Genomic DNA, 24,798 nt, shown 5'->3' with positions numbered 1-24,798 from the left:
AACAGGGCGAAAGCAGCTGATCACAAGCGTCCTTTTCCTAATTGCTTTGTCAAATGTCACTGCGGTTCCATGCAGGGAAAGGAGATATTTCCTTAGTGACAAGGAAATAAGATAAACAGCAAGCAAAATTGAAATAGACTTCCAGTTTGCTGTTGCTCTTAGGTGTATTTAATCATAACTGTCATTCATCACGTTGAATTCTTTTTTTCTTTCTTGCTAAGAACTTGGTGCCTTTTTTCTACTGAAACATGTGGTCTGGGATTTTTGTTTTAAAATCTACTGGCCTTTCACCTTTCCAGTAATTACTGGAAATGAATATAGGTCAGAGTTTGTTTGGATGTTCTTTCTGCTGCTCCCATTTTCTCTAGCCTTATGCTCACACACCCCAATATTGATGTTTTTATCTTTTTTTTTCTCTTTTGAATGACATCTTAATGAGTACTTTTATGCAACAAGAAGAGAGCATGGTATACTTGACTCTTGTGAACAGCTCACCATAGTGCGTAAAATGGTCAGACTTCAAAAGAATCTCTAAATTGGAGCTTATGTTTGAGACTTATGGCCCTTCAAGGGACAGTAGTAATCCATAGCTAATCTTCATGTTGGCAAAACCAAAGGCATTTTTATACGTACTTCAGTGTTAAAAATGTATTCTACTCCAAAAGGGATTGAATATATAAGCCAGAAGTGTATTGTATTACACAAGCTATGTATTGATCCTTCAGCTTGTGAAGCTCAAATAAAGAATCTGTAGTCTGTAATGCAAAATAGACCCATGACTATGTAACAGTCACAATATCTGATATTTGTGAAGGCTAGAATTGGACCTGTCAGATTAAATCTAGTTAGTTGATAGCGTGTTATGACAGGTTAGACTTGAGTGTTGACTAAAAAATCCTGTTGAGAGTTTCCTGGGCAGCAAGGCAGGTTAGACTTGTGCTGTCCTGGGGCTGAGTTAAATCTTTCTGTTAAGCACTGCTACTGCGTCCCCTGAGCATTTTTGGCTCTGTGGGAATATGAGACAGCAGCAGTTTCCTGTGCAAAATAACTCACTGCAGCTGCTTATTAACACTTGCTGTAAAAGTGGCTGTTTTCCTTCAGTTATGCTGAATAATGTTAGCCTTTTCAGAAGAAATATTCTAAAACCGGCTGCATTTACATGCATTGGCTGAAACTACCTAATTAGTTTAATTGACATAATTAGCTAAAACTTCATTGTTCTGCAAAGTTAGACTGTTAGGTGAGCCTTTGGGCTCGGAATGGGTACCTGTCTTTAACTACTGTAGGCAGGGATGTGCTGTTTGTTTATTAATTAATAGCAGAAGAAAGCACAACATGGAATTCATTGAATGTTCTGTTGGGTTAGATTTCTCACCAAAGATTATTTTTTTCTGTTGGAGACTTGCATTAAGATTACATGAACTTTTATTTGCACAGATGTTCCTGTGACAAAAACAAAGCATGAATTTGAATTAAATTGCAGTGGCTACGTGTAAAATTAGAATGCAGGCGTGTAGGGTAGCTTAACATAGCTTATCAACAAAAGAAAAACAAAAACACCTTTTGTAACTTTTTAAATGATAAATTCCATGTAGCTTGTGTTCTGTTTTTCTTAATGTGAGTGATGAACACTGAGGAACACGCACAGTGGAAGCTGCCATGTTCACTGCTGTTTCAGTTCTGGCCCACTCATTTTGCTGGCGGTGGTGTACCTTGTCTCTTGCATATGGGCAGCACTTCTGAATATTTCAGACTGTATGCTGTCACTGCAAGTACCTGTACCAGACAGGTTGGAGGGGCTGCCATCACCACGTGGGTAGATGCTGGCCTCAAACTGTCCAAGGGATTCTGCCTGTGTGATTTTTGTCTGACGGTAATAAATAGGGTTGGGAATTTATCTGGATGCTCAAAAAATGAGGGGCGAATTTGTCCCTGCTGTAATATGCAGAACTTCTATGGAGCAGCTGTAAGTTGAGTCTGGTGTGCTCTGTTTTGTACTTGTAAAAGCAGTAGCAGCGAGGTGAGCAATATTCAGTAGAAGAAATGTAGATTCATGCTTCAGATGCCTTAAATTACGCTAGGGTGTTTTGCAGATAATAGTGTCCCAGAACAGGTTTATGAGGGCTTTAGGAAAATTGATGCACTGCATTCTTTGCTTTTGGGTTAATTCTTTAACTATTCTCTGTATAGCTACAGTCATACATGTCTGATTCTTGTTGAACTGGAGTTTTCTTTCCATTGCCCTAAAATAGGCTTTGTATAACAGTCCTTTTATATGATTTATGTAATGATCTGCAGAAGTCTGAGTAAGGAGATCTTGCAGATTTTCCTCTTACTGTGTTGTAAATGATCAGTCTATGCAATGTGTAACATTTTCAGTAAGAATAGAGTACCAAAGCAGATGCATCAGACCAGCAACCATCATGCTGAGCTTTGTATGAGAAAGGTTTGAAAGGGAAGTAAGGAATTTTGGCAGTTACTTTTTTCATAATTTTTAATTGAAACAAGGATAATAAGCAATAAAGGCTGTATGTATTAAATGCATTGCATCAACTGGCTTGTACTTGCACAATGTCAAGTGTGAAATTAAAACTGTCTTGTGATTATAGTAAATGCTAGTATAGTAATGGTTAGTATATTGGCTCTTACAGAAATCATGCTGTAACTTATCTCTGTAGTAGGTAGTAAATGCTTTATTTCAGTGACTGTCCTAAAATAATGAAAACGTGCAATTTTAGAGGCTCATTTGTAACCGTATACACTTGTGACTGATCAGTCCTAGCACACATTCGGTACTGAAGCTTACCATGAACGTTTATTTTTCACTCAAAAACCTTGTCTCTCATAAGTGTTATTTTATCTGTGGGAGCTTTTGCTTCAGCAGCACTACTTTTTTTTCCAAAGAACCTTGTAGATAAATGATGAGTGTATACTAGGGGCCATATGGGTGGAGAAGTGGTGTTGAAAGCCAGAGTAATTTATTACAATCAGCTTGTTCCTGGAACAGGTGAGGTAAATCATTAGTTGCCAAGGACATCTCATGAGTGAGCAGAGATGCAATTCATTAACTGAGTGGGGGGGAAAAGTAGGCCACAACTTTAATCTTCTCTCATCTCAAACATAAGTGTGTGAGTTACAGGAGAGTGGTACTAGGATGCTGAGAGAAGACTTTGTGGGTGTCTTTTTTCTTGTTTTGTGAACTTACATTGCTTTGAGCTACTAAGTTTTATTTGTTCTGATACACAAATGGGCTTTTCAGAGGACGTTTTAGGATTGTGATTCCGTTTATTCTTTTTATCTGATTCCAAAAACTATTTCTAATCCTAATACTTCAGAAGCCTGTGGCTTCCTTTGTGCAAATTTTTAGAACAGCTGCTGTTAAACTTAATTGGACACTAGAGCTAGTAGGTTTTTTTCCTGAAAATATTTTAGTGAAACTGTTTTTGATTAAGAGGTCTGATACTGCAGCATTATGAGAATGGAATGTTTCACAACAAATAGCACCATTTGTTGGAGTCAAAAAAAAATAAAAATAAAAATTAAGTGGTCCATCTAAAGTACTATATTTAAATAATCCAAAAGAATTTTTGTTGTTGTTTTTTGTTCTTTGTGGTGGTGAGATTCTCATTTTCCAGAAAAGAGTCTCCTAAGTTGTAGTTTCCTAGTATGAAATAGAAAAACAGCTGGTGTTGATGTGGGACTCATAAGCTATTGAATTTGTGAGCAGGAAGAAGGGAACATGAAGGCAATCCAAGAGAGTCAGTATGAGTTTATTCTCTGCATTTCTGGGAACAAAGAAGGAAGTGTTGTCAAGAAAAAAGAATACAAAGACTGGTAAGACAAAAGTGTAGGTTGTTACAGCCATTATATACCAAAGTACCAAATGTAGGACAAGCTGGATTATGATTGTGTCTAGCGGGAATTTGTTTCATATTTATGGGAATTAAAGAAGCTGTGGCCTGCCACACTAACTGATAGTTATCTTTGACTTGTTTGAACTGTGATATCTAAATGTCTGATAGGAATGACTTTGGACAACTGGGATCTTCTAAAGCATATCTACATCCTCCATGCATATTTCTACCTTGAATGTTTGCATACCTTCATTCAAAAATAAACTTTAGTTTTCGCAATAAGTGATAATTTGTCTCTCTGCTGACAACCCAAAACCCTTATGATCATGATCTGTTGCAAATGATTTTATACCCTCTTCTATGATGAAAGATAGCCAGTTTGTCTTTCTTCATTGGCATACTCCAAACCAGGACTTTACTGCAGCTGGCACATGGAGCTTGCACAGAACTGTTCTCATCATGTTTATACAACTTTGAAACTAATTCAGATCATAAGTGTTCTCTAGAATCTCAAGCCATGATGAACTTGAAAGTCTGCAGTTAGTCTAGTTATAGCAAATCTTCAAGATGTAATGCTAACTTTGGTTTTCTTTATACCTTCAACCTGATTTCTTCTCTAGTTGATGTGCAGAGGATCTCTAAATGATGGTCCTTTTCATTTAGACTGCTTCAGTAATTGTCCCACTTAGTGTGTGTCAACTGTAATATAATGCAGATGATTATTGCTGTTGGTACCTAATGAAGGAGTGTAGCCCAACCCAAGTAATGCCTCTATTAAGGTTTCCATTTGTCAAGACAATGTGGTGTTTTCTCATTCAGGCAGAGGATCTTGGGCCCTTATCAACTCTTGCCCTTCCTATATAAGGTAGCTTACAAAGGAGCTGACTGTTGGATGCTCCTTAACATCTATGAAATCTAGATGGATGTGCGATTAGAACACTTGTATCATTTGTTAAAGAGCTCTGATAGTTTCACAGTTGTGCCAATTAATACAGTCTGCTAAAGGCAAGTACTTTTGGTTTTGTGGCTTTTTTTCTTGCTTTCTAGCACTTCATCAAATCCTGCCTCTTTCTCCACCTCTCCAGTTGTGTAGTAAAGCATGTGGATGACTGAGTTAATAAATAATTTGCATCTTCTTCCTGCTCAGCATACTAATCCAGCTTTTAGTGATTGCTGTGTCCTGCTGGTGGTTATCATTGGCTCTGGATTTTTTTTTCTAAGCTGCTTGGGTCTTACCAGCACTGCTCAGCTGTGCTTTCCTGCTGTAGTGGAAGGCAGGAAATATAATCTCTTACTGGTGTCAAGAAGATGCAGCATCCTGCTGAGGACTCTGTCATTAGTCTCCCTCTGTGTCTTGAAATCAGAAGATTCTTTTCCCACTGGTAAAATGTCAGTGATTGGAATGCATGTATGGCTCTGTAAAGAGGTAACACATGAAAGAAGTCATTTCTTGACGATGAATTCAAGAAATATGCTATGACACAGATGGCAGGAGGGCTGTAACAGATAAAATGTGTGCGGTTAAATTCTATACTTAAAAAATAAATAAAATATTCTTAACAGCAGACTTGGTTGAACTCTGCATTGCTGTAATCTTGTGCGTGGGGGAAAAGCAAAACAACCAAGACACTTAGAAATGGAGATTATTTCTTGAGCCTTAGGAATGTATTTGGAGCATTTGCTGAAGTGGACATTGTGTTTTTTCTTTTTTTTTTTTTCTTTTTCAAATTCTGAAGTGTTTCCATCATATTAGAGAATTAAAAGGTACCGTTTTCTTCTGTGTTTAAACTACAACAGTTGAAGTCCTGAAGCTGAAGTCAGGAAAAAACAAGTGCAATTGAATGTAATGTTTTCTATGCATTTGTTTGTGTATTGTGAATTTGTATAAATCTTTTTATTTTCTTGCGCTAATGAAGTCACAGGATTTCAGAATTTATCTGTGCAGAGAATTTAAACAATCTGTGCAGACCATGGTGCTGCACATCATGTGTACTGGTTTTCCAATTGCTGCTTTCTTAGAAGCAGCAACTTTCAGAAGATAGGGTATTTCTGAGGATAGTTGAAGGAGGAGTTAGAACTGACTTAATGGAAATTTGATGGATTTATGTCATTCTGGAGCATCATCCAAGCTTCAATTGAGCCTACAGGATCTGTGGCCTGAAGTGACAGGCTGAAAGTCTCTGGTTTAGGGCCAGATGTTGTGCTTTTGTTAATCAGAAGTCTCTTTATCAGTTCAGTGCTTGGTGCCATGCAGTTTCACAAAGGTGTTAAGACAATTGTTGTTTGTTTTTTTTAATGATCCAATTAAGGAAAATGAAAGGAAATTTGAGAAGCTGAGAGGTAGAACTGATACCGAATACCAGAACTGGATCTAAGCTTTTTCAGATTGAAACTTTTTTCCAAGCTGAACTTTTTATTGATAAATGGAATTGGGGGGCATTCACCCTAGCTATTCTTTTCCTCTCTGTTTCACTAGCCTTGCATATATATATATTTTCTCTCTGGAAATCTTCTTTTTGGATGTTTCTTTGTACATGATCCAGCTATCCTGTGATAGTTTGTCGTGGGACATGATCTTTTGGTGACATGGTGCTGCTGTCTTGCCAAGTGATGCAATTTTTATCTTGCTTTGCACACAGAATCAACATGGGAATTTTCCTGTTTTTTTTTTTTTTCTTCACTTAGGAAACAAGGATGGTGTGATGAGCTGGCTGGGGCCCACAGGCTCCTGTCTGCTTTTTCTTTTAACCCAGAGAACACTGCTATTTTGCTTCCTGCTTCCAACCTTCTTACTGACAAAAACATTTTGTTTGCTTAACAAATGTGAAGTTTTTTGCTATTATGCACAATACTTTCAGCAATAAAGTAACTTAAGTATAAATAAAACAGTATTAGCAACAGAACTGCCTTTGTTATGTTTGTTTTAAGTAAGCAAAGATTCAGCATTATTTCCCCAGAGATGGGGAGATAACTGTTCTGTAAAACATAATTAAAAACTACTTTGCTGTGTTCTGCTTTTGGCTTTTGTTTCTGATAAACAGTGTTGTGTTGTTTTTCTTGGTGCTGATTTGTTTGTTTTTTCTTAAATGTTGCTTGGCATAAATGGTTTTAACTTTAGTGTTTCATGTTCCAACTCCTTGTGTTTTCTGGGAGTTGAGAAAGAGCCAGATCATAGTTTCCTGATCTTCCAGTTAGAACAGTTGTGAAAAATATATGCAAGTCTAAATAAATATTTACTTTGGTTAATTTAAGGGATTTTGTTTTTTCTTCTCCTGAGAAATCTATTGGTAATCTATTCTTAATTTCTAAAATAATAACAATAAAAATATAAGTGCTTCTCTTATAAAATGAGAGCAATAAATTCAGTACTATTTTAGGTTTTTTGTAACCTGTGTCATTTCAGTAGTGATCCCTTCAGGAGTGTGGAAATACAATATTGCACATGACTTCTTTTTGTTCCTCTTAATCAGTAGGTGTCTAGGATGACAAATTATATAACCTGCAAAGTGAACTGAAAAATAAGTACTTGTTTATGTAGAGGTGGCCTTAAGTAAATCTTGTGCTCTATAGAGTAGAAATAAGTATCATTTGACAGATAGTAAAGCTTATGAATAACAAGGCAAAATAAATCACCTGAAGTTGCTCTTTAGATTGGTTGAAGCTCAGGAATAGAACTCAGTTTTCCTTTACCACTCTTGTTTACTTCCAAAAAATAAAAAATGTTCCTTATGCATCCCATCTTTTTCCTGAAGTTGTATCAAATAGCTGGTGGTTACTAAAAAACCACAGCAGGTAGCTTATATGTGTGCTTAGACAGCTATATATAGTGCTTGTCTGATCATGACTCTTTGCAGACACTAAGTCTTACAATTATCTGCAAGGTTAATATAATTATCTGCAAGGTTAATTCTTTTTATACCTTAAGTGTCATTAATATTCCTAATTACCTGCAGTGTTAATACAATTTTTAAATCTGGGCAGATAAAGCTCTTATTTCAACAGTGACAACATCAGTCTTTATGGTTTAAAAGAAAATAAACCCCTTCCATTTTGCCCTTCATTAAGTTATGTTCATCTCTCTCTGATTTTTTTTTTTTTTTTTTTTTTTTTCAAGAGTAGAGTGCTCAGTACTACCTTTTTGAAAAGACTGCACGATGGGATATTCTTGGACTCCTCTACATGTTAAAGGAAGGCATTCTAAAGTGGAATCTATTTCTGTTCTTAAGCAAAATGTCCAGTATGTATTGGGATTATTTCAGCTAGAACGGAATCTTTCCGTTATATATGGCTTGTTGATAGATCACAAGATATTTGTTTTTCCTCTGTGTGGTGTTGTTCTGCTGATATTCACAGTTAATTACAGTTTGAACTGTTCCCCTTTTGTTATCGTCTAAACTGGCCTTGCCCTGTGAGGTGTTACCTATTCCTCTTCCTTACATTCTTTATCAAGAACGTTTGCTGCTTTCAGAGACTGGCCATCCAGTGTGTTGATGAACATTTCCTCTTTTGTGGCATTCACAAATTCCACTTTTTCCCTTGTCAGGAAGAGTGCTACGTAAGATTGGTCCCAGTGTAGGTACGTTTTTGACAACTTCCAAATTCATGTACCTAGCCACTCTACCATCCCCTCAGGAAGTCAGACAAATTTAATGTAAAAATGCTAAAAATGTGAGAGCGAGCAGATTCGATGCTGTCAGTTCACCAGAACCAGATGCCAGTCACCAAATGGTACCAAAGGAACTTGACTGCAAAACACAATATTGCTGAGCTGGTGGCCAAACAGAGCATGATCCTGTTTCACATGGCTCTGGACTGAGGTCAGGAGGATTGACTGTATGGCTCCCATCCGTGGGAGGCATCCTGGAATCTAGAGACCCGATAAGCTGACTGGTATCTCTGATGCAGTGGTAGAGTCTATAGTGAAGGATTGTATCAGCTGTGGGAGAGGCTTGGCATGGTTTCCATGAAGGAAGATCTGGCTCGAGGTCCAAGTGTATGCATGGTGCTTGAGGGTACGGAAGAGATCCTGGGGATGTAATGTTAAGATTTTGAGAGAGACTTTGTGGTTCCATATCAAACACTGGTTAAAGTGGCTGGAGTGCCTTAGAATTACAGACAAGGTTCACTTGTCAATTAAGGGGCAGGAAGCAAAGAGTTGATGGTCAACAGTCAATTTTCTGATTAGAGAAGTCAGCACAGGTTTACTGTTTTGTCCCCACATTACTGCTGGGACAAACTTCAGTGTCTTTAGTGAGTGAAGGACAGACAAAACGGTAAAATTTACAATCCGTTAGATGATGCTGAGCTTTAGTTCACTAGTACAAAGCTGTGGTGATGGCAGAGAACTTGAGGAGGATCTTCACAAATGGAACAAGTGAGCAAAGAGGCATCAGATGGTTCTAGCATAGACAAGTAATGAATTGAAGACTAATTCAGATGAGGAATAAACATTTCAAAGCTTGGAAATGCTAATTACAACTCAGGAAAAATCCATATTGTTGATGTTAAAATCATCAGTTCAAAGTTCAAAGAAAACAAAGATGTTGGGAACTTCTGGAGAAGGAACTGAAAATAAAGTGGAAATCATTGTTTAGCTGCTATATGAAATGTTGTGCTTGCATCTTGAGTATGAGCTGCGTCAGAAATAGGATATAATGTGGTTATGCCAGGTGCCAAGATGAACAGAAATTCTCAGGCAGTTGCTCTGTGAGGAGAGGCTCAAAGGACTGTGGCACTGGCATTCAGAAAAGCGGGAGAAAGTAGTATGAAAAATCCATCCCAGAGTAGAGACATTCACCAAGTTTTGTGATCTGAAAAGTATTCATTAAGAAGCTCTTCAGTTATACGTTTAAGATTGATTTGATACAGTAAGAGCTTGGTGATCTCTGTGAATGTTCAACTTGACGTGTGCTGCGAACAGCGCAGTGGTAGGAGTTTGTTAATTGTGGAAAGTTAGGCATATGTATGAGCTGTTGCAGGATCATATTTCTGGGCACCACTTAATCAGTTACTTGAATGCTTAGCTTAAGCTATGACTTGTTCTTTTCACTTGAAGGCTGCTTACCTTGTGTAAACTAATGCAGGAGTTTGCTTCTGAGGTAGGTTCCCTATTAAGATGGAATAAGGCGAGGTGAAAGTCCCAAGGGTCTGGAAGTTATTTTCTGGAGTAAACAGCAGGGTTCTATTTCTTTGGATTTCATTTATGCTTTTGACTACAGAAATGCATAGTGGAGCGATCCACTGTATCTTCTTTAAAGGTATTAAAGTATTTGAGTTTTATCTCTCACCATTTATTTATTTTTTTTTTTTTGTACAAGTTATGGAACAACACAGTACACTCTTTGTATTGTATTAAAACAATGCGTATATTCTTCCACTGTATTAATTCCTTCCCTATTTGTAAATACAATTAAGGGGAGGAAAAAATTTAGGGGAGGAAAAAAAAATAGCAGACAGTTTGAGAAGCTGTGTAAGTGAAATCCTGTGGATTGCTTCTACCATTCTGTGGTTGAACTTCATGATTTGGTACTGTACCAAATCAATGCAAAACAGCCTAATAGTTAACATACTGGCACCAGCAGGCAATGACTTCAAGTGTGACTTTATTTAATCCCTCAAAATTTCTGGTTCTGTTAAATAAATTTACAATAACAGTATAATGAAAGAAATATGAAGGAAAATATGCTTTCTGTAGATCTGAAAAAAGTTTCTGTCTCCAGATCACACAAACGCAAAGTTATGTTCTTTGAGTGTAAAAATAAAAAAAAAGAAATCCAAAAATACTTGAGAATGTTGGATTGTTTTCAACAGTGAAACGAGGGAAAGGTGTTCCTGGATTTTAGGACTAACAAAGAGTTATCTAAACTTCTTCCTGTCAAATAACAAGGAATCTCTTTAAATTTCACCTTTGCTATTGGAAAACTTGGTGTACACTCATAGACTCTTCTGGTGTAGCAGGTTAAGTCACAGTCTTATGCTCACCTTTGCCTATGTGTAAGCATCAAATCTTGTTGTGGGTGCCTGGGAGTTTGTGTTGAAGCTCATGGGGAGAGGAAATGGCAGTCATTTCCCCAGCCTGTCCCTTCTTCCCCTCACCCTGCCTTTCCACCCACATTCCCCAGAAGTGTTGGGGTAGGGGAGCAGATTGTGACACGTATTTCTGAAGGACTGACTCCCAGCCTTTTGGCAGATGGACAGTGAATTGCAAACTCTCCCTTGCAGTTGGTGTTGCATGGGCTGTGAATCTAATGAAGGTAGATAAAACTGTCAATATGTCTTGGTACTTGAAGATAACAAATATAATGTAAACCTGAGAAGCCCACAAGCAGCTCTGGCTTTCTACATAGCAGATCAAATCCTCTGAGTCTCTATATTTCAAGAAACTCTCCTGATCTCCTCAGGCACTTGTAGTAATACTTAATGCTTACATGGTAAAATATATGTAATAAGAAGGATATTAACAAAAATTTAGAAACACTGAAGTTTAATGTGTTTCAAGACCATTTCAGAGTGTTTACAACTGGTTATTGGTTACACGACCATGACTTAATATGCCTTGATAATGCAGCACCTAACTTTACATAGCTTACATACACATTCTCCAGGAAGTGCTTGGTGTTACCTTTGGGGATTTGAGTAATAAAATAAGATTTGTAGATTTTTGGTTCTCACTAGCTTGGCGGCTTCTAGTTGAGTGCAGTGTAGAGGTGATTTCATTATCAATTGGTAACATTTTAGAAAAACAAGGAAGAATTGCATGAGAAACATCTCTATATTTAAGAATATACCCTAATTTGTGGTGAAGATGGAAAGAATGAGCCTAGTAAGAATAGAAGTGCAGGAAACCTAGTGATGAAAGAGGCCTGGTTTTCAAAATCCTTCATTGAAATGAAACAGAATAATGTATCTTTGTAGAATAAAGTGATACCCAAGGAAAGTAATTAAACAGAAATGATCATGAAATGCATTAAGTCAGAGAATCATGCATGCAGAAATAATTTCTGTCAGTGTATGTGGCTCTTAACTAGAACTGAGTATTGTTTGAAGATGCAGCTGCCACTATCCACAGTGTTTGTGTGATTTACCTTTTTATTTGAATATTGTAGAAGCTCATTCTTCAATTAAATGACCCCTATCTGTGATAGAAATTTCCAGTCATAATCTATGACTGACGTTGTAGAAGTTACATGGTTACTCTGGAATTGTTCAGTGATCATTAAACAGCGGACCATATGGATCCACAGATGTATCTTAGAGCTACGTAAATGTCATGTACAGTTTCTGCCAATAATTAATTTTGCTGTAATAGGAGGTTTCTCATCCTCAACTTGCTGTCACTTGCATAGAGGTGTGTTCTGTCCATTCTCAGGCTGTAGATTGTGTGATATTAGTTGAAATAGTACTGCAGAGTTTGATGGTGGGGTGCAAACTGAAATTCCTCAGCAGCACAACTGAACCCATTTGCTGAGCTTGTGCTGCTTTTGGTAACTCGCTGCAGTATGGAATGCCATCCTCCCACCCCCCTGAAATTTGAAACAAAAACAAATTAAGCTGGAGAGAATTTACACCAGCTATGAAGACAACACATTTCATGTACTTCCATGAAGGTGCAGTTCAAGAAAGAACATTGCTTTCAAATTACTTGATGTGGCAAGATTGTTCAAATTAAACCTGTGTGCGCAAGAGTACTTAGAATGCTTCCAGATAGGGTACAATGTATTACTTGTCTGCCTGCTAAGTAGTTGTACACAATATGACAACGTAACTGGCGCGTTCCTTTAGTCTGTGGAAACTCACTGTTGCTACTTCTTTGTAATTTTTAATACTGTTTCTGTGACAGAAGATACACCTGTTTTTGTACACACTGCAAAGGTTTTATTCAGTATGAATACTTTGGATGGAAGCTGTACATTAGGATGACAGTTTAATTTTTAACTAATGCTGAAGTTTGTACAAAGAGTTGAGATATTTCTGCTGAGCAGTTTGAAGAAATTCCTCCAAATCTCCATGTCACTTCCTTCAATTGCAGTGGAACTTAAATAGTGAGGTGCGTTTCAGCTCTTGCTTACTTTTTAAGTATATTCTTTTATATTTTATATTATTTACACCTTGTAATGTATACAGTACAGCTGGATAGAAAGAAGGATGCACTAACATTTGGAGATCTGTAAGCAACTCCTACTGTGAAATACACCAGAAATGGGTATATAGGTAAGGAAAGGTACAGATATGTTACTGTTCTCTAATAGGACTGGTACACTGAGCAATTAATTGTCTTTGTAGAGTAAGGGTCTATAAACACCCATGGTGTAAGATCTTAGCTATAAATGAGCTGTTTCACTTGAAGAAAAAAATGCATCTTATTTGCATGCCTCAAGAAAATGTTCAAATGTTTGAAGAGTTAATCCTGTAGAGGTTGTTTTCTGGATTGGTAGCTGGTGTAAAATGGAGATTTTGACATTTTGCATGTCCCATAAGAAAGGCAATGATTTCTTTTTTGTTTTTCTTTTTTTTTTTTGAAGGGCAAGTAAGAGTTTCTGTGCCCCCTCAGAATAAAATTACTCCTGAGAGTGTTTCTTGGCTGAATGTGTTGCACGTGTTGTACTCAAACTTATTTTCATTTCAGCCGTAAGCATCTTCACTTTTGTTGTAAAAGCATGATACTAAACTGCACAACACTAATTAATCTTTTTTCTTTTCTTTTTTTTTTTTTTCAACCTTGGGCTTTATCCAGTAATGGCATGCTATGGTTTGTGGTCACATCAAGTTATGGAACAGAGCATATTTACATGAGAGTTTGATAAATATTTAATTCTGAGCACCATTTCTTCAGTTCTTGAGATTAAAAAAAAACCTGCAGGATATAAATGTGTACTAAAGAACCAGGCCAGCAGCAGTCTTTCCCACTGGAAAATGCTGTTGACAGTCGTATAAAGAAACACGCTCTCTAGCTAAGAGGAGGAAAACAAGTTAAATTCTTCAGTTAGTTTCTAAACTAATCTTGCTTGATTTTTCTCAGAGGAGCAGGTATCAAAATTCAAACTGAGAAAAGTTTTTCTTTTTTTCAAAAAAAAAAAAAAAAAAAGTTTTTCTCTAACTTGTAGCTTTTGGAAGAATTTTTTTTTAGAAAGTTATAAATATTAGTATTTCCAATTGGAGACAGATGGGTTAAACTTAACATTTAGATCTGGTTTCTGCTTTCCAGCTAGTTCTGCCAAAAAGTCATTCCAGTGGAACATTAGGAAGGAAATAAACTTTTAAACATAATTTAGGACCGGAAAAGTCTTCTATGGATGTATTTTGTATCGTGCCTTTTTATCTGGAAAAAAAAAAAGACAATATTTATTATTTCAGAAATAAAACAGTCTTTAAAATATGTACAAGATAAAAGTGTATCTCTGGGATCAAATGTCATGTTTTGTTTTTATTTTAATGGTTATATGTATTTGACAATCCTAGCAACAATTTCTTACACTAATGGCTTAAGGCAGTAAAATTGTCAAGGAATACAGAATTGTGCCCAGTCCCTGAAAAATCATTGAGGCTAGCTCAACAATGCATGTGCTTATGTAAAAATGTGTGAGGTCTTCACTTAAATTTCAGTGTTTTTAAAAGTATTTTACTCTTGAAAATTTTCTTTAAGGAGGGAGGACTGGTAAATCTGAAGTGGCATATTTTATTATTTTCAGCAAGCATAAATTCACTTGTTTTGTGTTTAAATTCAGGCTGTGATTGCAGTGGAACTGCATCTGATGCCATTATTTTTCTTAAATAACATCTAATCTTTAAGGTATTTTCAAATTCCACATATAAGTATCTATTTATAAAAATAAGGATCTTCAATATAGTTTGAGTGACTATTACTTTCATCGTGCCTTGCACCGTTTCAAAGCCTTACACTTGTTAGCCTTGCAAGACCAATGAGTGAGTCCTGTGGTGGCAGCAATTCTTCCTTGCTGTTCCTTGGAGGGAACATGCGTGTTTCAGGTGGCTGTCAGAACTTCTGTATATTCAGTGAACAGGAAGATGTCTGTATATAGAAATTTAAAGAATAGACTTTCCAATATTGTCAGTGAGGACGTTCTAAAAGAGTCTTGGTGATTTTACTGGTTTCTCTTGAATATCCAGTGACTTTTCATTGAAAGGAGATCATGCTTGTGAATAAGTTTGTGAGCAAAGTAGGTGTGGGTTAATGGGAAATGTCCACAGCTATGTTTCTGCTCTAACCAAGAGTGGTGTGGGAGGCCTCTTGTTTATTAACAAAAAAAGTACATGTGCCATATGTTAAAATTAACATTTAAAATGTTCACTGGACAAGGTCAACCGCAGGCTTTTCCTCTAGGATGACAAATTAAATTTATGTTAAATGATCCCCTCCCATTTCAAAACACATCAGCTAGACTAAGCATAGTCTAAATGAGACTAATTCTTCCGCAGGTCTTCTGGCTGTAGTGATCCTCCTAATGCAGTATTAAATTTGTTTTGGATGTATTTGCTTCTTACATTTTTTTTTTCTTGTCTTTCTCCCCTTCTGCTGAACCTGCCCTTTTGAGACTGAAGTTGCTGTTGTTTTGGTTTGCACACCATCTTCCTGTATAATGACTCTGAGCTATAGATCATCAATCAACTTTTTTTTTGTTTTAACTTTGTTATGTACATCAGAAGGCTTAAATCTTTATTGAATTACAGATATTTGGGGAACTGTAACTAAACTTGGTGTGTACTTCATCTTTAGCATAGCTTTAAAATCATTTCAGCATAGAACTCTTCATTTTTCCTGTTTTCCTTAGTGATATTTGAAATAATAAGTGTAAGCTACAACTTTGCAGAAATAGCCATATCCTATTGGAATGGGTCTCCTTGGCCTTGTTTCATAGGTGTTAAAGTAAATAGAAATTCTGAATAAGATGCTGCACATACTTTTCAGATCCTCCCAATCTATTTTCTCACCCACATCGAGGACTTCTTTCCCTAACACTCATTACTGTATATTTAACTTGGCATAACTCAGAGTCCTTCTGCAGTCAAATGCAGATGATTGAGGCCTAGGTCCACTGTGAAACTGAAATATTAAAACTGTCATATTTTAAGTGCTTGGTTACATATGTAGGAAGGGAATCATCTGGAAAATATATAGGGGGCAAACCACAATTCCCAGTCTTTCAGTGTCCCAGTAATTCTGTTAAGTCTATAATTTATTATTTGCTTTTAACTAAGGGTGAAACTAAGTGACTTTTTTTCTTTCCCAACTGGAATGGTAATTAAGAAAAAAAAGTTAATACTGCCACTTGGGTTGTAACTACAGTGAGTCTCCTAACACCAGTAACAGCTGTTACAGCAATCCTTAATTTGTATAATTAGGAAGAAGGAGAACTAGTGACAGAATGTATTGCTTTGCAAGTACTGGTCTTTATGATTTGCTCGATCCAACATCGTGCATTTGTACCTGCTTTGGCGTGCCCTATATACTTACGCTGTGGGGTGTTGCATCACCATGTGTTCATTCCTGTGGCTGTGTCCTTGTCTGTATGCGTCTGTAGATCCTTCTTTTCCAGTGTGAAAAGCAAAACAAATTCAAAATCTTGAAACTTAAGCGTAAATCTTTTCAAGGACTCGAAGTCTGTGCATCTGAAGAAATGGTCAACAAGTGAAGTGTGACAGGCAGTGCTGTATTCTGTCAGCCTTCAGAATGGAAGGGGATTGAGAAGAGAGCCATGTGAAGAATTAAATCTAAAAATTCAAGAAATGAGAAGTATGTAGAGCAATGAGGAAAATAATTCATGGTTCTCCATAAGGAGTGCACTAAGCAGTGGAAGAAAACAGCTATGCGTTCAATAAATTTAAGTGTACTGAAGAATGTAAGTATTTATTTTGCTCTCTGGACTAATTATTGTTAATTGGAATAGAAAATTAAAACATGTTGGAGATAAATTGTTTCATTCAATTGCTACAAGCACATGCTACATCCTTTCCTATCCCTTTCCAGTGTGCTAAACAGATGATGAGCAAATCTGCCTATAGAAAGAAGCTGAAATGTTCCATGACAAATTGTAAGGAGTGTATGTTACACTGTGATGAGAATTATGAAACGTATCTGAAGCTTAGCATGTGTGGGATTTGCAGAATTTAAAAAACATTCTTAATGTTCTTGCATTAAGATACGATTGACTTTAGGTGATGCGCTCCAAGTGAGGCTTTACATTTTGCTTTCGTCAGGAAAATCCTCCTACTGTCATAGATGCTGCTTTTTAAAAACAAAAATGAATAAGCAAGAATAAAAAGAAACCACCAAAAACAAATTCCACACACACAAAAAAGGCAACAAACAAAAGCTAACCTAGCAAACAGAATGTGTAGAGTAAGCTTGCTTGTTTTATATTAGCCATACTGGGTACATCCTTTACTAGCTGGATTAAATTCAAGATTTCTATTAAACTTTCAAATTTTTGTTTCTAAAGCAAGTATCTATAAATACGAAGTTCTGATCACTTGAACATGTGTTAATCTAATTCTGTTTTATAAATAGGCATAAAACAAAACAACTTGTATGTTTTTAGTACTTGTGGAATAAATTATTCTCTTGATTAAGATGCTTGCAAATCATATGGCTTGATTTTTTTTTTTTTTTTTTTAATTAAACCAAATTTTCAGAGAAAAATGTTCTGCAAAATCCACTGATTTGTATAATTTTGTCAGTAACATAATTTATGGTCAGGCCTCATACCTTAAAATGGTCCAGTGTTTCACTACTATGTTTAATATGTATTCTCCTCACTGTTAGAAGGTTAATTACAGAGAAGCATCCCTGAAAAGATTGTAGAGGTGATTATCAATCATTTTTCAGGCTGCCTGGAGGCAGTGTGCATCCCTGTAATTAAGGGTGTGTATTCAGCCACCACAAACACGGAGCAGGGGGGTGGGGGAGGAAGTTATGTCTTAATACTGCGTTTGTACTTTGCAAAGTTGTTTCTTTTCTGAACTGAACTAGATATTTGGAGACATTGCACAAATCAAGTAGTAAGCATTACTTAGGTTATTTTCACTAGCATTGGTTTTTGTGGAAGGGAAAAGAAAATCAGAGGTAATGGAATAAAGATGAAATTTTTCTGTAAAATTACATTGTAATGCTCTCTTCAAAAATCAAGTGAAAGTTATTAAAGAACAGTTTCAGGTGATGCTGAGGAATTGATTCTTAGCTTTGTGGTAAAGAAAACATTTCTGTTCAGATGATTAAAAAAATTAAAAGCTCAGATGTTATATTGTGCCTATTCTTGGGACTTTGTTCCTACCCCTGAGTCTTTCCGTCACTTTACCCACACTTTAAATGACAGAAAATGGTATCTGTCTGTTTTTGATTAACCGGTGGCAGATAATCCATTCTAGAGGCTAACTCAGCCCCTGGGCACTCAGGCTTGGACCCACTGGAAGGGCTGCTGGTGTCCTGGGTGCCTCCCCACCTTCCCATTACAATTCCCTGTGCTATTGTCTATTACATCAAGCAACTTGATCTGGCTTTGTTTTTTGGAATAACAACAAATGTATTATGTTGTGATCTGACCTTCCTGAACATCTTTGCCTTCTTGCTTAGAGAAAACTTTTCTGTCTTGGGGATATGGCCACACTAGCTTTTAGAGATTGCCATAAAAGACTGGTTCTTCCAAGCAAGTTTTATAATACGATCAGGGTAATTAGATATTTTCTCAGGCTCCTGGTGTCTGTCAAGAGCAGTCGAATTGGGTTATCTTGTGTTCGTGTAGATCAACCTTGTCTCGTTGATCAATTCCTGAGACATGGATACTGTGCAATATTCTCTTCCATCCTTTTGCCTTACCTTTTTGCTCCTCATTGTTCTGCTAATTTATCTTTTTCCCCCCAGTTCATACAGATGTCATTTTTGTGTTTGCTGTCTCTGAAGATATTATTCAGGATCATAAGATCTAATACCAAACCATGTCTGCTTCAATGGATTTAACATGCAACCTTTTTGCTAAATGCTTCCACTGAACTGTAATAATGCAAATATATTCAGAAATACTTTAGTGTGAGTCTTCAACACCGTATTGCCCTGAATATGCTAATCATAGGTTTTTTTTCTTGTTTTTTTTTTCTTCCATATGAGAGGAGTAAGAGAAGTAGGAATTTCATGAGAATAATAGGGGGAAGAAAAAGTGGTTGAATTTCAGTCCTTCCAAAAAAGCAAAGCACACTGAAAAGACAGCTGTAGTTGCCTATAGCATTTTTCTGAATGATAGGAAAAAATGTGGCTCGAATATTTCCTACTTAAACCAATAAAAACAACAAACAGTCTTTCCTACTTTAATCTTCCTTCTCGTGTACAGACAGAGTATCACAAGTGAAGCAAATCTAGCTGAACAGTCACTTGGATTCTTTGCAAACTCTTCATCTTATTGCTTCTTGAACTGTGTGCTTTAAGAAAAATTTGAGGCCACAACTTTGATTAAGAAGGGTTTTTTTATACAGTAAGATGGAAAGCAAATGGAGTATCATGTGAAGCTGCAGCACAAAATGAATATAACATGCATACGTGTATATTTAAAATGATGCATTTAAAACAAAAGTTAATTTAAAATTCTCTTGTGTTGTGTACGAATTGCCCAGAACAGAGAGACCCTTGAGATCTTTACAGCAACTTTAAGTAAATTATTGCAAAAATGAAATGCATCAAACTGATCTATTAAATGAATAACAGTTCAGGAGCTAATCTGTGCATGTGACAACCATTTGCTACGTAAAGCACTCAAATATGCCTATTTACATAACTGTCAGTGTGATCTCTTACTTCAGTATTTCAAAACATACAGAATTTTCTTCTTCTGGTCTCCCACTTGCCAAAATGTATTAGCTGGTATTTGCCTTTGTCAAAAACTTCATAATCCTGTTAAATTATGTGGAGGTTTTGAAGTTAGTAGGGAAGCTTGTGATATAACATTATTTTATCTCTCATTATACTATGCTTTACACACTGTGTTGCTGAATAATTCTGAATTATCTTTAAGCAGAGTGGGGGGAAAAAGCATCTTAATGAATTTAAGTCTTGACTCTAGAAATGGGAAGCTGTGCTAAGTGATGTACTTGATAATTCAGTGATTTACTTGAGATCAGCAGAGCATCAGATTTTTAATGGAACTTACCAAGTTCTACTTTCAAAAAATCTACTAACAGAACTTGAAAAATAACTCAGTTTCTCCCTTTTTCTTGAACTTCATAGCTAAAAATCAGTATGTTCTATAGTAGGAAATACCGTTTTGTATGTGAGAGCTCACACGTGAAACTGAGTTTCATTGGGAATTTGGTGGAAAAAAAGCATGTGTGTACACTTAAGAGGATGGAATAATGCATTTGATATGCTTCAGACTGATGTCCTTATGGTGGCTGTAATGCACTCCTTCTGGGACTGTTTATAATCTCTTTTCAGAATCAGATGATGAAGAGTTGAAAATGCTAACTAGTAAAGTAGCAGAAGAGTTAAATGAGGTGGAGGCACAGTTCTTGTTTTCCTTGATCTGTGTAGACCACAGTAATACTAGATCACTGTGTAGGCCTGGTGCTGTATCTGGCTGGTGTCCTCATCTTGTGCTGTGAGCTCTGCTCTGGGAACCTGGCATGTGCTGTCAACCAGAGCTGTTCTGCTCAGTGCCCAGAAGTCCTCAGACCTGTTTGGATCAAAGTAGCTCAGGACCTAGAGTGTTTGGAGCAAGTACCCTGTGCTTCTTGCCCAAAAGAGGCTGTGTTCGGGGGCTGCAAGTGCAGCACGTGTGGTGTTCTGATGGGCTGCACTTAGCGCGGTTACCTGAAAAGCTCTCTGAAACCAGTATGGTCCATGTAAAAACATGTCTAGCTGTAGAAGGCATTGTTTTCCTATGGTCCCCTGTGTTAACCTCTAAATAAACAATGTTTAATATTTGTTTTCTTAAAAATCTTTGTTTTAAGAAGCAGCTGCTTCTTAAAGCAGAACTTAATCTCAGGCTGTGCTATTCCCTCTGTCCTACGCTTGCAGGTGAAGCAGGGGATTGTCAGCAGTAGATGAACTGGAGATGTGGAGATTCAAAACTTAAACCTTGTCCTAAGTCAGTAGTGGAAAATAGTTGTATCTGAGGGGACTCTATGAAATGAATGTGGGACCTCTAAAATTGTTAGCAGCTTTCATCTATAGGACAAGAGGAAGCTCGATTTCCCTCTGCACTGACTTTAAAAGCATGCATCACCTGACTGTTTTCTCCCTGGATAAAAAAAACAGCTTTTAAAGCTGTAAAATCTGTGTCTTCCTAGTACTAAATTCATTATTATAAAAGGTTTTTATAAAAATAAGGGCAAACCACTTACTTCCTGAGCTGTGAGGTTTGCTTATGGCTTTTACTTTAAATTACATCAGTAAATATGACTTCCCATCGGTGCATTACTTCTAAAATTTCTGATGTGTGGGGGAGGGTAGGAAGACATGCATTTACAGTGATTTGTAAGTGTGTAATAAACATACTGACTGGTTTGATCTTATGTCTAGGGATGAAGGAGAGTACAGAAAGCTACAAGCCTTTGCAAAGTCCTTGAGTTGTCTGCGTGTATACTAAGGCATAAGGACAAGTGAGGGATAAAAGTTGGGTTGTGATGAAAGAAGTAGTGTTCGGTTACCCCAGATTGTTTAGTTTGGCAGTGCTGCTTATGATGAGATACACGTTTTTCCACTTTCTGTTGCACAGCATGTAACGTGTTTTCTTTGGAGTTGATAGAGAAAAGTAAATGTCATGGGATACACTGGGCAGACTGGTGTTCAAGTGCACTGCTAAGTTTCTCAAAATGAGAACAAGTTGTTAAAATGTCTACAAATGCTTCGTGCTTCTGTTTTAAGAAAAAAAAAATCAAATAGTGTTTGGGTTTTTTTTAAAGCTAGTTGATGTGCTTTATGGGTATTGTACAGAGCAGAAACTGAAGCAGCAGATGTTTCAACAGATGTCACTAGGGCCTCTGGAGGGAATGGTTGCTCCATTCACATGCAGTATTAGAATACTATTGAGAGGGGCAGATCTGAAGGCAAGTAGTCTGAGGTCCAGTAAGCTAGAACTCAAATAGGCTTTGAAATGGCAGCAAGTCAGAATGACAATTTCCACTCTTATTTTAGTGTCAGGGTACAAAGTTAGAAACTTTCATCACTGACAGTATTTCTGCGAAACTGTTGGCAGCCATCCCAGTGGCCCTCTGCAGGCCCTTGTGTGAAGTGCCCTGTCTCAGGGGCATCAAATGTGTGTTCCCCTGCCTTGTGACAAGAACTGTACTCGGGCTGCCGCAGATATTTGTTTAGCAGAGGAGCTGCCAGAAGGAAATTGAGCACAACTGTGTGCAAGCATGTTTTTTGGGAATGATGGCAGCTGCAGAGTTAAGGGAGGGATAAAGAAGAATAGAAATAGAAAGCAGCCGTTTAAAAGTAGAGTGGGATACAAAATCTAGAGTTTTTTCCATACAGTTAAGTGGTGCCACTTGCAGCATTTTGACAACTCTAAATTGAGACTAATTTAATTTCACAGCAAGGGAGAATTGCAGCGACCTCCTCATCCTGCCTTGCAGCGCCTTACTCAGGAAACAGCTTTCCTGGCACCTTTCTCCATCCCCTCCCCTCCCTTCTTTTTTAATCAAAGCAGTTCTAATAACCATGAAGGAAAAAAAAAAAAATGGAGTTAAAATTAGAAGCTCGGCAACTCACTTATCTTTATTCCACAATGTGCAAAGATGTTATTTACTCACTATGTAAACATCCACTGACTCCAGCAGTTCTGATTCAGCATGGTTATTTGTAGGGTATTCATGTTATGAATGAGGCTCTGCAGACAGTTGTGAAAAATCTAATCTTGCTAATGAGTACAAATACATTAAGAAAAAGGAAGAGCCAGTTTCATTTGGGAACAAAAGGTCAGGGAGGCCTTTTAACTTCTAAGCATATCCGAGTCTTCTATGTGAACGACACAAAGCTGCTGGAGAAAATGGAGTGATGCATCTTAGGAGTCAAGACAATCTTTCAAAATGCAAAACAAGCCTTTCTCTTTTTAGCAGTCAGGGTAATTAAAAGGAGTGGGGTGGTGAAGAGGGCAAAAGTCAAGGAAAGAAGCTTGTGATTTTTCATAGAGCTGAGCTTGTCCAAAAGTTTTTTCCAGTTCATTAGAGGCAGCGAGCTGTCAGTCAGATGCTTATGAGGAAGATCAGTTGAGAGAGGGCACATGCTGCAAGCATGCTTTTGTGGCCACTGTTGGCAGCACTTAACACAGCGACACGCTGTTTTAATTCTTTGGACTTGCTCTCCTGTGCTGTCAGCAATCATCTCAGAGAGGTACAGACTGCTCCAGGTTGAAGTATTTCCAGGAACAAAATATTTGTGTTATATTTAATAGGTAAATCTAGTCAACTCAAAGTTTGCTGAATCTGTGAGTTACTGCTTCTGAAATATTTTTTTCTATAGATAATACTGTGGGATTGCCTACGGTACAGTAATAGATCAATTTTTCTGTATGGCCATTCTGTTTTCCTTGCTGCATATAGAAATATAAAGAATGGCCATCATCAGACTTCAAGGGGAAAAAGGATTACCAGAACACAAGGAAAAGAAAAGATCAAATTTTAAAAGCAGATAAAGGCATCCTTGACAAAATAGCTTGATAAAAACTTTCCTAAAAAGGGAAGCAAAAAAAAGTGAGAACGCAACTGAAAGACCAAAACAGAACTCAGAGAAGTGAAGATATAATAATGATGTCCTGCTGGCTTGGCTTTTTTTCTTCTTCTGAACATGTAGTTTTAAGGTGATTCTTGACTTAATGTGGAATAATGTTGGGTAGTACAGATGTGCACTACTACCACTGCATTTGTGTCTGCAAAACTCTACAGAGCTCTAAAAAGTGGCTGAGAAGAACCTGGGATCAGCCTGGATTACCATTTCCTGGAATGCTGTGTTGTCTAACAGGGAGATGAGATGAACTGGGAGAGCAATAGTTTTACTGAGAGGGATGAAAATGTTCTGATGTGGCAGTGATGACCAATCTGTTGTGATACAGTGAAGATTCATGGTTAAGTGTCACAACATCTGTAGGAATATGATGTTTTGCTGCAAGCATTGTGAAAGATTTGCATTTCTTTCCATTCTGGTGGTAAATAATGCAAATTCTGTCAAATTTTTAGCTGCAAGAATGTAAATGACTGGAATTATATTGAAACACCTGTCTGCCGTTCTCTTATGTTATGTATCTTGTCTTGAAAGAAGTTTATTTTTTTTCTTGCTGATTCAGAGGCCTTGGAGATGCTTGTTTCTATTTTCCCATATACCGTAAATCTCACCATTTGTATTTTTAGGCAGCAGGCAGATTTGCAGATGTAGAGATGTGAAATTTTGTGGAAAGAAGTAGAAGAATGATTGGTTTGATACTGTCTTCAGTTGAACTAAATTCAGAGCAACTTCCCCTAAAAGTAGTAGTAGCCTTATAACAAAGTTATTACCATACCTTTTTATCTCCATTGTGTTGTTTTTTTTCCCTTCGTTACTATCTGTTTATCAAGAATCACTTAACTGAATCACTTAACTGAGACCACTAAAAAGGGAATTGGAAAATAAATACCAGGTATTTATGACTGTTATTTTGATGCCTCTTTTCCTAAAAGCCAGACTGCTGATCTTGATGCATTGTGTAGTGAAAATGTAGGATAGAAAGTCAGACTCTTACATACTGGAGATGATACAAATGCTTTTGGTTTAATGAGATTACACTGCTTTGTTGAAGTTGTTGATCTGTGTAGCTGTAATACAGCAGAGCCTTGAAGAATGCTGTTTCTCTTTAGGCAGGTGCCAGTGTGGGCTTAATTTTCCCAGTGAAAATGAAAAATACAGACATTAAGGAATCACAGTTTTTACTTTTTAGGGTGGTTTTGAAGTGTTTTTTTTTTTTTTTTT

General features: G+C 37.0%; 1 protein-coding gene across 3 annotated transcripts in view; it reads left to right on the top strand.

Annotated features, from left to right (window-relative positions):
* The window catches only part of LOC122185143 (SAM and SH3 domain-containing protein 1-like), a 519,052-nt gene that overhangs the window by 18,926 nt on the left and 475,328 nt on the right, over positions 1-24,798 (top strand). The window lies entirely within an intron of this gene.

Source organism: Lagopus leucura, unplaced genomic scaffold (assembly GCF_019238085.1).
Source record: "Lagopus leucura isolate 7727_CA_CO unplaced genomic scaffold, USGS_WTPT01 Super-Scaffold_73, whole genome shotgun sequence".
NCBI classification, from domain to species: Eukaryota; Metazoa; Chordata; class Aves; order Galliformes; family Phasianidae; genus Lagopus; species Lagopus leucura.
Note: the sequence above shows the minus strand (reverse complement) of the source record. Positions and strands in the feature narration are given on the sequence as shown.